This window comes from Macrotis lagotis, chromosome 1, assembly GCF_037893015.1.
Source record: "Macrotis lagotis isolate mMagLag1 chromosome 1, bilby.v1.9.chrom.fasta, whole genome shotgun sequence".
In the NCBI taxonomy this organism is placed as follows: domain Eukaryota; kingdom Metazoa; phylum Chordata; class Mammalia; order Peramelemorphia; family Peramelidae; genus Macrotis; species Macrotis lagotis.
The window spans coordinates 577,317,698-577,329,999 of NC_133658.1; positions in this window are offsets into that span (position 1 = coordinate 577,317,698).

The window sequence follows — 12,302 nt, forward strand, 5'->3', positions numbered from 1 at the left end:
CATTTTTTGTGAAAATCATTTGGTGTTTGCCATCTCTATCACCTTCCAATTCTCTTCTAGAGGAAAGCATTCATGATATATAGACATGAGGCTTATGAATAGTCTGAAATAAGCTTTTGGCCTTTTCCATCACTCAAACTTCCTAATATACATTTTGCTATATTTCTCTGATCTATCCTCCCAAGTATAAAGATATGCATTTATTTGGTTTGGGAAAATGTCAGATGTCAGCACATAAGCAGCAATTATCTTCTCAGTGGTTTGTTGTTGCTGCTGCTACTTCTGCTGCTGCTGTTCATATTCATCATGAGCACAGACTGCAAGACAGAGATGATTGTCCTGTGAAGTGACATTTCTGTTGCTTTGGGGAATATGATGAAACGAACTTTGCCAAGTCCTTTGTTTCCCTCTCCAAATAAAACACGTGGGCCCTTCTTCCATTTAGTTGTAACTTCCTTTTTCCTTCTGGTCTTATCCGTCCACAAGAATATCAATATTGATGTACCACAGTTCTTCCAGCAGTATGTCAGTTGGTTTGTCTTTGGGCCAAGATCTCACATGTAGGGTAACTACAGAAAAAATTAACATTTGTAGACGTCTATAAACTGTATGGTTCTTAGCACTCTCTCCCTTATTTATCTCCATTCTGCCAACTGTCACTACAGAAATAGAGGCACTACTGAGGAATGGGAGTCATGTTTTACTCTTGATTTATGGGTCGCTATGGCCAGAAGAATCTCTTCTCATTAAACTGTAGTTTGGTCCTCAGATACTCAGACCCTCACTTCCCTCTCTTCCAACCTAATAAAGCCTAGTAAAAGCTTAATTATTCTCTGCTAAGTTAGCCTTTGCAAACCTAGGATCCCCTCATGCCCACATAAGACATTAGAATGCAACTTTATGACACTAACCTACATATAAATGCCACTTATTATTTTACTTCTCTTCCAAATGAAAGAGTACCAAATATAGTTTTATATATATATATGTATATATACATATATTTATATATATATATATATATATTTTACCTAGAGCAGAGGTTCTTAAACCTGGGGTCTTTGAACTCTTATTTTTTATAACTATTTAAGTATAATTTATTTATAATTTTATGTTTTATTTTATACATTTAAAAAACATGGCTTTATCAGACTGCCAAAAAAAGATTCATTACCTCCCCCCCCACCCACCCAAGGTGAAGAATACCTGTCTAGAAACAATAGGCTATCTGACTTTTTATTGCATTCTAAGATTTTATAGTACATGCCAAAATGCAATAGTCGCAGGGCAGCTGGGTAGGTACACTAGAAAGCACTAAACCTGGAGTCAGGAGGACCTGAATTCAAATTCAGCTTCCATCTTTTGAAACTTACCTGTTGTGTGACCCTGGGCAAATCACTTAACCCCAATTGCCTTGCAAAAAAAAAAAACTAACAAAAGGAAGGAAAAAGGGAAAGGGGAAAGAAAGAGAAGGGGGTGATATAGGAGGGCAAACACACTGAAGGGGGTGGTATTCAGAAACAAAATACTGGGAGAAAAAAAACAAACAAAAAAATGCAGTAATCTCTATTTTCCCTATTAGAAGTGTAGATGGTTTGTGTTTTAATTTAGCCTTGCTTATTCCAAACATTATATATAGAGAAAGGAAAGAGTCTTTCCTCATCATTAACTTTTAAGTGAGAAATATCAGAGGAAACTATTCCTTGGGCCCCTAATTAATGCTGAGGAAATCAAACACTGTGAAGCAATGCTCTCTATGTTGGGGAAAATGAATAATATTGCATTGCTCATTTTCTTAAAATTTTTTTGTTTTTATTGAAAGCATATTTTAATATTTCCTGGTTGGGTGGTTTATTTTTTGCAAACCGAAAATTCAAGTTTGGGGTATATTTTTATCTGGTGCTTTAGTGGTTCTATCTTATGCTGCTGATGAAGAGATGAACTTGAAGTAAGCCAAGACTAGAGCTTCCTAGGGCAGCTAGATGGCATAGTGGATAGAGCACTGGCCCTGGAGTCGAGAGCCTGAATTCAAATTCAGTCTCAGACACTTAATAATTACCTTAGGCAAGTCACTTAACCCCATTGCCTTTAAAAAAAAAAAAGACTTGAGCTTCCTTCTTGTCCACTTTTCATTCCCCTTCCTCTCTCCCATCCTGCTTTCCCCCCTTGTCTTCATATCTTTTTATTAATTTATGACCTAGTTAATGTGAATTTATGGATTATTATCTTTCTAAATGGTGGAGAAAAGCATGTCAAGCAATATCAGTACTTGATAGTGAGAAAAGGGCTGAATTAGGATTTATTTAGCAACTCTGGTCTCAGGCATTTTTCAGGCCAACTTCTTTTGAATAATCATGGATTGCTTTGAAAGAGGTCCTGCAAGGTTTTGTGGTCTGATGTAATAAACCTAATATTAACTATAAAATAGCTCACATGTATATATCACTTCAAGGCTTGCAAAACACTTTGCATACATTATCTAATTTGAGCCTTAAAAAAATCCTGTGAAATGGATGTTATCTCCATTTTTCAAGTGAGGAAACCAAGGCTCAGAGAGATCAATTGATTTTCCTACAGTTTCGCAGCTAATGTGTTTTAAATTGTATTCTAATTCACATCTTCCTAATACTACATCTACTAATACTAATACTCTCAATTAGACCATCCTGTCTTTAGCTACCTTAGTCAAGTCCTTTAATCTTCATTTCCTCTTCTCTAAAAACAAGAGAATTGAATTGGTGATGTCTAAAATCTCTTCCAGCTCAGAAAGCCTACATTATTTATTGAAACCCAGTATTGCCAATACTCATAAATTACTGAAGTACTCAACAGGTAGTTGCTTTCCAAAAACAAAGACCCTCATGATTCCCTCCTAATAAGAATCCCTGTGCACATAAAATGTTAAATACCTTATATACCCTTTGTTGTGAAAAGGAAATTATTTCTGAGGTTTTAGTCAGTGGGAGATAAGCTGCTTCTCTGTTTTCCTGAAGGACTTCTCATACAAAATGCATGGTTTATTAAATTTACCAAATACAATAAAAGAAGGTCTATCTTCTGATGTTCAGATAGCAGGATGGGAAGTGAGTTGAGAGAACTACATTTACTCCCTAGTGAAAATCTAATATCCAGAAAGTCTCTGTGGATTGGTTTGATTCTTTCTAAGGAAGCAAAGTTTTGTGTCTGTAGAAATCAGACTGTCAAGTCTGTCTTTACAGTTGTTCTTTGAACTCCTTTCTCTGCAGCAATATGTAAAAAGAATCTTTTTTTTGTGAACATTACAGTATTCGTCTACACTGCCAAATTGTTTTTGTGAAGTGCAGATATTTTCCAAATACATAAAATGGGCTAAATCCTTACTCCTATCCAGTAAAAAAAATTATCTGTGTGTACAGGTGTTGATAAGTAAAATACATAAAGTTGTCCACAGAAGAGTCATATACACCAATATATTCAGTAATATAAATATACAACATTTACACAAACATAGATAATTATGCAGCACTTCAGGCCAAAGACATTTCTTGGCCTATACCCAAAGATGTGTGGCTGATGCCAGGCTGTTAATGCATACTGGTTTTTGCAATTCTGTTTATTCTTTCAGCCTGTGTTTATGGAACAGCTGTGTATTAATTAGCAATTAGGATGGCTTCCTTTTCTACTCTCAGATATGTAAAAGAACTGAAGTTAACATTCTTACCTTCAAGGAACTTGTGATCTGATTAGGAAGAAAATATAAACACATGAAATTGCATTAAGTATATTGATAGTGATGGGAGTGACCCACTCAGGGCAAGGTAACTTTGCCATGTTCTCCCCCCATGTGCGGCAGAGAGCTCAGCCATTTTTTGCACCATAACTGAAAACTTTTCTTCTCCTGAGGGTTACTAGAGAATAAGTAGCTATGTTCTTCTTGTTGAACTAGATTTCATATTTGTATTTCAGATCCTAGAACAGAGGTTCAAACCTGAACCTAGAGGTGTAGATAAAATTGCCAAATAAAGTTTTTTCATCTCTCCTTTCTCCTCCCTTCTCTGTCTTTTTTCTCCTCCTTCTAGGTTGCTTCCCTTCTTCCCCTTCCTGGGCTTATTTCCCTTTATAGCCTTTCTACCCTATCCAAACTTGCTTTGAGAAAAGATTCATAAATTCCTGTCTTCATATACAAATAATTGATAACATTTTGCTTTATGTATTTTAAAAGGGAAAAAATTAAATCAAAATAATTGTGCAATTTCAGGAAGGGAAGATTTATTCTGAGATTCAATGACTGGTGCCCTCAAAACCCACCTCCCCTATGTGTTTGAGTCACACAGGTTAATCCATACCTAGTACAACTATTCTTAAAGCTCTGGATCGCAAAGCAATTGTAGATGCCTGGAAAATGCCATAAAATTTTCATAATTTCTAATCTTGTAAAGTGATTTCATTTGTCAAAAAACCTTTCCACCTCTGAATTTAATTATTTTTTTTTCCTCTTCTACCATACCCTCCCCCCCAAGAAAAGAAAAATTATCCATTTAAAGACTTGAAAAAGCCACATGTTAAGGAAGTTCTGAAATAACCCACAGATTCAGATCAATCACTTCTTTGACCTACATTTATGGTACTAAAAATCCAATCCTTTTATCTAAATAGATAAAACGATTTTTAAAATCATAGGGCTAGAAGAGACCTTGAGAGAGGTCATCTGTCCAGTTACCCATTCCATCTACTGAAAGGCAGAGCTTAATGAAATATCAATGGAGTACACTTCTGAAACTAAGTGTAATACGTGCCATCTATTTTTATTAGTCCTGTTTTTGTCCTTGTGCAGATAATGATCTAAACTGACTAATTCATAGGACACTGCTTTTTCTGATCTCTGTTATTGCTGAGGTGTAATCACTTTGGTTTCTATTCCTAGATTTGGGCTCCCTTTTCCTTTTTCTCTTCCCAACATCTTGAACCCCTCTCCTGGTTTACTTTGGAAGACACAAAAGGCTTCTGCTAGCCTTCAAATTGAGGCCTAGCCAAGAACAAGAGATAGAAATAAAGGTGGGGAGTTTGTGGGGGTGGGGGATTTAAAAGAGGAGACAAACAGGATTGCATAGAGATCAAGACTCCGGATTTTGAATCAAAAGACTTGAATCTGAATTCTGGCTTTGGTTCTGAATTCTTGTGTGTCCTTCACCTCTTTGGGCCTCCGGGACCTCCTTTAAATTGGAGTTGGACTCTGCAGCCTCCAAAGTCCCATCTAATTCTAAGACAGGTCTCTACCCACAGTAAAAAGAATAGATCAAAGTATAGAAAAGGGAGTTAATTAGTCATTGAACATTTGACTCCTACTGCAGAAGAATGACCCAATCTAGAGCAGAGTCACGGACCCTGCCGCTTTCCAAAGCCCTCCTGGCCAACCAGAGTTAGGTATCTATCGAGAACACTGCAGGAAGCAGGTCTGAAAATAGAAAGAGCACTTTCAAATGGTCGGATAACTAAATTCACTGTTGTGCCCTTGCCATCTTGGAGGCCATGTGAGGTCAGAGAATGCTCATATTCTATACAATTTCAGACACCAAACTCAGCAGAACAGACTGCAGGATAATCTTCACTGAAATAACCCAACATTTGAACACTTAATCTCACAGCCACCATGACCTACAAGCAGCTGTTAGAAGCACCTTGGTTCTCTCAGGTTTACCTCTTAATGTCAATATTTCCCATTGCTTCACCTAACAATTTTGATTTTTCAAGGCAGTGGGAAGTCTTAGATTTGCAGTCAGGGGAACTGGGTTCAAATCCTACTATATGATCTTGGGCAAGTCATTTACCCTTCTATTTCTTATCTTTTTTTTTAAATGAGGAGGTTGCATTCGATGATCTTTTTAGTTTAAATCTTAAGGAGAGTTCTACACTGTAGACTCTTGTCACATCCTTTTGGTCACTCACTATGTCTGCAGTTCTGTTAGCCAGGTGAATCATAATCCTGGTAAAGAGGGCTCAGATCCAAATGGTGAACTTTCCTTCAGCATGGATTCAGCATTTACTTATACTTCTAAAAAATGTACTTTCAAATAATTAAAGTAAAATAAATTATTTTAACACTAAGAAATCAGCAAAATGAAAACACTATATAGAGCATGATTGAGAGAACCGTCTTCCTCCATGTGTTCCCCTTAAACTTCAGCCCCTCTTAATTCACTGTTCAATCACTCTGGCTTTCTGTCTCCCAGACCTAAGTTACAAATCTCATTCTCAAATTTTAGGTTGTGTCAGAAGTGATCTTATCTGTTCAAGTAGTGATGCTTCTGGGCTTGGTGTAATTTTGCATTAAAAGGTTCTTGAAGGCCATACTTTAATTCATCTCTGCCACTTAGATCTATGACTTTGAACACAGGATTTAACCTTTCAGGTCCCCAGCTATAAAATAAGAAGGTTGGGAATGGACGATCTCTATGTTTCCTTCCAGCACAAAAATCTGTGATTGTAGGAACTAATTGATCTTATTCAAAACAAAGCCTCAGTTTGCCCTCTTGCTCCTGCTCTGTAACCCTGTAGGGCAGTAACAATTGTGTTTCTCTCCAGGATCAGAGGAGGAAAGCCCCCTCCATATATGATGCCCTTTATACTTCAACCAATGAGAACCCAAGGAGAGTGGCGTCAAACATGAATCCAGTCACCCTCCAACTCTCCTCCCCCGCAGTTAGGAAAGGTTACCCTTGGCAGTGATGTTATTTCACTCATTCTACCTCCTTTCTTTAAAATTGAATTCCTTTTCATATCAACCTGTCTGTTTCTATGGATTTTTTTTTCAAACAAGGTTTCTTGCTAACACAAACTGCCTTTTTGTGTGCCTTATTTCCTTTCTGAACATTTTAAAACTCTGACCATTATGAAGGGTGGATTCCCTCTACCCAACCAACTGTTTGTTGGAGAGTCATTTCCTCACAACCTTATAACTATTATTCTATTCTAAAAGGGAAGCACATAATTAAACAGGGTTTGAGAAAGAGAGAGGAAGCTAGCTTAGCTCATAAATCAATGACTATACACCAGATGGCCTTTGGGAATACTATAGCTCATCTGTGCAATGTGGGCACCATCCCCATCTGAGAAATGTTGTGCTAATCCCCAATCACATGTCCTCGGGGTTCTTAGAGTTCCCTCTTTAGCTCTGACAATTTTACTGCCATTTTGTAGTATATAAAATGTCATGTGACACTTTAAAAAGAGGGAAGGAAATTCAGTTCCTCTGACTGGTTTTGGAGAAAGCCAGTTTGCTGGTACCAGGTCAGGTCAGTGAAGGCCAGATAAGAAATCTGTGGTTGGAAATTTCAAGATAAATATAAAATAGACCCCCTAAAATAGGGATTCTTCATCTTCATTATGTAATAAATAGACCTCTTTGGCAGTCCGGTAAAGCCTATAGATCTCAGAATAATATTTTTAAATGAATACAATAAAAAGGATTACAATGGGGGCCTAGTATATTGAAATCAGTTATCAAGATTTTTTTGTTAATTTATGAATCATAAAGTTAATAATTCCTATCTGAGAGGCTTAGCAGAAAGAAGTCATCAAAACAGAGGCTTAAAGAACCAAAGCATCTCTTGTCTATAGAAAGAGGTTGAGGAGGCAGCATCTTATAATGGGAAGGATACTGGCTCTGAAGCTAAAAGTCTAGATTTGCTTCTTAGTACCTGTGTCACCTTGAACAAGCCCTTTCTGAATCTGTTTCTTCCTTGGTAAAATGGCAAGTGCGAACTAGGTGACCTTCCATTACTAATATAGAAGCTAATCAGTTCAATAAATGCAATTCAACAAATAGAAGGTACTGATTATTAAAATGTAAAGAGAATCATAAAACTGGATTGACTCTTGCAAAGATCCTTCAAGGAAGCATAAAATGGATGATAAACGAGCCTTGAATCAGAAAGTCCTGGATTCATATGCTGCCTCTAAAACAAGTAATGTGGAGAAGTCACTTAACCTCCCTGAGCTGTTTTCTCATCTGTAGATAGTTGTAAGGTCCCTTGAAATTAATGATCTTATGAAAGTCATCAAATTCAGCCTTTTGCTTCCAAGTACATTGTTATTGACACTAGAATATAGCCTTCAGTCATCTATTTGTGTAGGAAGTTCTTCTCAACTGGGTAGAGAATAAGTGGGACAATGGACTAAATCATGTCCACAGAACATGTGAGAAAAATGTACAGGGAGAGAGGAGAGGGAATGTCTCCTAAGATCACCCACTTAGTCCTCAGAAAATATTCTTGATTATGAAATGACCTGTGATAAAAAAAAAGAAACAACTGGTAAGTGAAAACTGAACCATATTCAGCTTCATTTGACCTTAGTTCAAATCCCAGCAGGACACTACCTTGTAACCACAGGCAAGTCAAATGCTAATTAATAATAATTACATACTATCTTCACAGCTGCAGACTTGTTGTGAGGGAAACACTTTATAAATGGTATGGTGTTCTGTAAATATAGGTTATTATCCAAAGAACTTTGAGGTAGGTTTTCTGTGTTTGTGACTTGTCTTCTTACAGGTGCCTCCACTCTCCCACCTGTTCTTCATCTATTTGGAAAAGCAGTCTTTCTCTTGATCATATTGATCAAGAATCCATCTTTTATTCAAAGGTCCAAAGAATAGTCAGATAAACACCCTATACTCTATCTCAATCTCTTTATTACAATTTTTCAATTGGGTCCAACTCATCATGACCCTATTTGTGGTTTTCTTGGCAAAGGTACTGGAATAGTTTTTCATTGCCTTTTTCCTGATCATTTTACAGATGAGGAAGTTAAGGTAGAGAGGGTTAAGTGACTTGCTCAGAGTCTCACATCTACCAAGTGTCTGAGGCCAGATTTAATCCCACAAGGATGAGTCTTCCTAACTCCAGACCCAGTGATCTATCCACCTAGTTGCTTAGGTTGGTAAACCCTAGACAAAAATAACTTTCAAGTTGCCAGCTAGGTTGACATTGTTTAAGTTATTTGGTTATACAGCATACCAGGATAATGGGTTTGCATTACAATCCTTAGACAATAAGAAACTTAACATGATGCTTTAGCATTATAGAATTTTTTAAAATAGAAAAGAGCTTTATGAGATATAATCCTACTGCCTCATTTTAAAAAATGAGAAAACTGAAGCCTAGAAATTTGGAGTGACTTCACAAAATCTTGTAGGCAAGTTAGTGGCAGAATCTGGAGTGGAACCTGGAACTTCTGACTTATGGTTGATGTGATTTTGTACCTTGAGGGTGGACAGAATTTCAACACCTTCAAGTTTCTAGGGACATCCATGAAGATGGAAGCTGGCCAAAGTCAGGCTCCTTATTCTCCTGCCTCCCTTCTCAGAGGTACACAATAAAACATAATACTTGTTTATCTGGTTTTTCCTGGAAACCTGAGTTCTGTACCACATCTAAAAAATAATCTGTTTTTGCTGTTTGGGGGTGGGGCAAGTAGTGTTTCATTTTGTTTTGGGAGCCTACAAGCTCAATATGAGTGGTAAGGCAGTTTAAAAAAAAACTACCATACTCTTAGGCTGCTTTACATGAATCACACCAGAATTTGGGAGTTGAGAGTTCCATGTTGCTCTGCACTGGTCAGACCTCAGCTGGAGTGTTGTATTCAGTTTTGTGTCCACATTTCCTGAAGGCCTTTGGCCAAAGGGAACAGCCAGTTTAACTCTGAGTCTTGAAATCATGCTATATGAGGATCCACTTTAAGGGAAAGTGATGATATATACCCTATAGTCTTGTCCTGCTTGGCCCTAGAGGGCAGAACTAGCAGTCATGGTAGAAGATGGGAAGAGGCAGATTTCGGTTTTGATAAAAGTAAAAATCGACTGAGCAATTAAAGCTATCCATAGCCCACCTGTCAGGTGTATTGGCAGGAATCAGCTGGTAGCTGAAATTCTTGTTCTGGTATAGTTTGGCTGAGATGGTCCCTGAAGTTCCTTCCAGCACTGGGAGGTAGTAGCTCTAGGACCTCAAGCTCAAAAGGGCAAGGAGACTGAAAAGAAATAGACTCCTTGAGTTACAGCCAAGGGCAAAGAAAAGGCAGTTCTTGACCCACTTAGTCTTCCTATTTATGAAAACACAGGTTTCAATAATAACTCAATTTCCATGACCCTTTGTGGGTAATTATAGAAGACTTTAAGGTTTGGAATTACTTTGTATATACTATCTCATTTGAGCCTCACTACAACCTTGTGACATACTGGTGCTATTACTAATATCCATTTTACAGATGAAGAAACTGAGGCTCATAGAAAGTGACTTGCTGGTGACTTGCCAGCAGTTTTGTGGCTAGTAAACTGGTACTGAGACCCAGGTCTTTTGACTTCAAATCCAGTATTCTTTTCTGCCTCCTTCAAGCATTAAACACTTTCTTTCTAGGTGTACCCTTTTGTTACTTTTCTAGACCTTGCCCTTTGGGGTTAGTTTCCCCCATACATGTCTTTTTCCTTTGCCCTCTGGTCTCAGAACACTTACCTATAGGCCCAGTTTGGTCACTTTTGAACCCCAAGTAAACTCTATAGTTTGATAGCTGCTACCTTCTTCATTTGACCCAGTCTTGCTTTCTTGGTGGTTTGTACTCTTGGGTCTTGATCCTCCTAAGTCCTTCACCCATCCTTACATTCTGGATTATTACTCTCCCACCTTTACTGTGTCCCATGGGCACTCACTGTACAAATGTGCACATTAGAGGTAAATCACCAAGTTCACTGGGCATTGTGACATTTAAAATGGCCTAGAGCTGCCTTTAGAGTCAATGAAACTTGGGTTCAAATGTCACCTTTGTACGCTACAAACTGTATGACCTTGGGCAAGTCATTAAATTGCTCATTGCCTCCAACAACCCTCCAACACTTATCATTTGTAGAGCAATCTCCATCTATATAGGGAAAAGGTCTTCACCTTGAGCTCCCTAAACTGTTGAAAATCATAGGCATTGTCCCCTACCCCCCAAAAAAGCACTATTTACATAAACTATCTAAGAATTTTTAAATTAAATAGACTTGTGGCAGCTGCATGGTAGAATGGATAAAGCACCTGAGTTCAAATCCAGCCTCAGACACTTAATAATGGCAAGCCACTTAACCCCATTTTCCTTGCTAAAATAAAAAAAAAATAGACACAAGGACTGTTAGAGCTAGAAGATACCTCAGAGGTCATCTAGTTGAACCTGTGCCCCCTCATTTTACTTTTAAAAAAAAATTTTTTTGCAGGGCAGTGGAGTTAAATAACTTGCCCAAGGTCACACAACTAGGGAATTATTAAGTGTCTGAGGCTGGATTTGAACTCAGGTACTCCTGACTTCAGGGCTGGTGCTCTATCTACTATACCACCTATTTTAAAGATGAGGAAACTTAGGCCTGGAAAGGTTAATCATATAGTTGACATTTTAACAGTGAAATCTTTGTCCCAAGTTCTTTTTTTATTTTTTCCAATTGATATTTTATTTTTCCAGTTACATGTTATGAAAGTTTTCCAACATTCATCCACATACATAATTTCCTTCCACCCTCCCTCTCCCCCCTCCCCTCAGCAGTAAATAGTTAAATATTGTATATACACATTTGTGTTTAGTTTGTTTTCAGACCAGTCATTTTCAGCATGAAGAATTAGGATTAAGGGGGGAAAAAAACCATGAGATAGGAAAGAAATACTTAAGAGAAATTTTTAAAAAAGTGAATGCAGTGTTCATTCAGATTCTGTAGGGATTTTGTTTTGTTTTATTTTCCTGTGAATGGGGATGGCATTGTCCATAACAGGTCTCCCAGGGTTGTCCTAGCTCTGAACTGCTGAGAAGAGCTGCATCCATCAAAGTCAATCAATTCACAATGTTATTGTTAATGTGTTCAATTCCTGTAATTTGTCCCATGCTTCTCTGGAGTCCATTTGTCCCCAGTTCTAAGTAACTGGGAGTTGGGGAGAGTTGAGGCAGTTATCTCCTCCCCACCCTAGTTTTCAGTCACTTTGGGGAATTTGAACCTGTGTGGGGTCAAAGACTTCAGTTAAAGAAAAGAGATTAGTTGGATGTAGGAATGAACTTCCTAACTGTCAAAGGCTACAGAGAAAGGTAAATTTTCTCTGTCCTTGGGTTCTTTAGTAAATGAGTAATTAGCCAACACTTTTGCATAACAGAGACACCTACCTGGGAGGTAGATGGGGAGGGGGGTTATGGGGAAGATAGCCCAGATAGCCTCTTAAAACTCTATCCGAGTTCTAAGATCTGGTGATTTATCTTTTTCTGCATATCAGTTGTCTCATTTGTGACTTGAGAGAGTTGAATTAAGCTCTCTT